We start from the raw sequence: 2,611 nt of genomic DNA, 5'->3' as shown, positions 1-2,611 counted from the left end.
GGATACAAGGAAAGTTCTCCAAAAGATTAATCAGGTTTAGACAGTGCAAGTGCAAATGAGTTTCACATTTGGTGTTCCAGGAGCTGCAACCTGCCCAAGTCCGTAGGCAGCTTCTATAGCCATTCAGTCTGCCATGACCATCTGCATATTCTTCTTTTCAATTTATATATATATAGGCAAAATGGTCACGGTATGTGCAGAAAAATAGGAATGCGGAACGTCCGGAGCCCGATAACTGTTCACATAAGTGATATGATTGACAAGTGTTAAATATGTTAATTCTGCTAACAGAGTTGTAACTGCTTACAACTCTGTTTAATATTGTTAATATTTAAATAAATAAATAATAAAAATTCCACAAAAGCGGACTCCTCCTTTGATTCCGCTTAGAAATCTCGATCCTCTCTCTCTCTCTCATTGCTTCTTTTTCAACACCGTTCCTTCTTTCTTCTTCCTTTTTCAGTGCTCTCCAGTCTAGTTGAAGTTTTGTTTACCAATTTCATTGAAGATTTGCATTAATGGTAAATTCTCATAGGTTAATAATATCTACCCAATAAGTAATAATAAAATCCTAAATATTCAAGAGCTTTGTTTACTTTATAAATTCAAGTTTGTCTTCTGCCATACATGAGAGCTTTATTGTTCAAATCCCTTCTTTGATGATTAATATGTAAACATGATATTTAGATATGTGTAGCCAAGTCTCTCATATGTGCAGTGCCTGAAAATAGTTATGATGATGGTGGCTGTAGAAAGAAGGATGGCGTTGAAGAAGAAGCAAGGAGAGAGAGAATTGAGATTTCCCAGCGGAATCGAAGGAGGAGTTCGATTATATTGGATTTTTATTTATTTATTTATTTATATAAAAAAATATTAGACAAGTTAAGTAACCGTGTCCGTCATCTGTCCACCCTAAAAACTAAGAATCAATTACAATATAAAAAATTAATAAATGATTTAGATTAATTTAATATTAAATGAATAATTAATATTAAAAGAAAGTGAAAATAAGATTGCAATACGTAAATATATATATATATATATAATTGACTTAAGAAAATAAGAGAAACAAAAAGTCATAAGCAGCCACTAACACATCATTCCTCAACCCTCTAATCCTCCTTCCTTTGCAAAGAAGCAACCAAAAATTATGTTTTTTTTTTTTTTTTTTTTTTTTTTTTTTTTTTTTTTTTTTCTTCTTCTTCTTTATCAATAGCTTTGGTATCCACGGGTCCTCCTATAATTTAGTATTAGCTCCAAAACAAACACTCATCAATTGTCTAAGTTAAAGGGCTGCCAAAGTTAAAACACTAACAATATTGTTCCACACCCAAGAGTCTTTTTTAATTTGGATAGAATCCAATAAGAATTGATTATGAAAATACTTAGCACGCAATAAACAAACCATAAACCCCTATTATCATGCAATAATTGCCAGACAAGATTAACTAACAGAGCCCGGTCTATTGTGTGTGTTTGCAATTCTTTAACCTAGACCACCCACATTTTTAGGAGAACATACCTCAAGGTAAGGTATAGAGTTAAAACCTTTTCTGTCACTACCACCACCCCACAAAGAATTTGCATTAGTAGTGTCCAATTTACTACACACCTTGTTGGGAAAATAAAAACAGGCCATCCAATATGTATGAATGGCAGATAAGACTGGCTGTATCAGCGCAACACACCTTGCATAGGTCAAAAGACTAACTTTGCAAGAGCCTAGTTGTTTATCTATCTGATTAACAATAGACTGCAAACACTTCGTCTTAGACCTAGGGTAGAAAGACTCATTCCAAGATACACAATCTCATAGGTCATTTCCTTCTAATGTAGAGGGGTTTCGGAGGAGTTCTTAGAGTGTCTAGATCAGCAGTAGGCCACACGGTCAAGTCGAAGACACCGACTGATTTTTTTGAATTTTCAGCATTTTCAGCAAAAACCCTATCTTTTGACTCAGTTAGTATCATGGGAGATTTTCCCAATTCACCCGTTTAAGCCCTCAACGGAATCTGCAAAGTTTGATTGTATAAATTATGATTTTTTTTTTAGTTTTCGATTCTATTTACGTTCTTACCCTGGTTACTTGTTTTTACATTTTTGTCCTTCTTTAGAAGTAGCCTCGCTGTATAAGATCTCTTTGGGGATTCTGTAAGACATCTTTCATTTTTTTAATTAAAAAGTAGTTGTTTTACACTTCTTCCTCTCTAGAGTTAGGGTTTCATTTAATTTGTGGATTCAAGAGTTTGTCCATGTGAGGACAATATCTAAGCCTACACTTTTAACAGTGTCAACTTCACTCCCAGTATATTGCTTAAATATCTTTTATGGTCATGAGACATATTTCTAGAAAAATGGACTCTACTTTTATAAAAATTGACATGTTACTTAGAAATATCCGAAAATAATTCAAGAATCACTTTAGTTGATAAAACACATTCATCTTCTTAGTCGCTCTACAAAAGATAAAGGTATCATCGGAAAGCAAAAGATGAGACACCTCAAGGTCTGTCTTATGATTTTCACATCCTTGAATAGATTTAAGTCTTCAGACACACCTAGTAACCTCAACAAAATTTCTATAACAATAATAAAAATAAAAGGACTTAGT

This window comes from Macadamia integrifolia, chromosome 14 (assembly GCF_013358625.1).
Source record: "Macadamia integrifolia cultivar HAES 741 chromosome 14, SCU_Mint_v3, whole genome shotgun sequence".
NCBI classification, from domain to species: domain Eukaryota; kingdom Viridiplantae; phylum Streptophyta; class Magnoliopsida; order Proteales; family Proteaceae; genus Macadamia; species Macadamia integrifolia.
Note: the sequence above shows the minus strand (reverse complement) of the source record.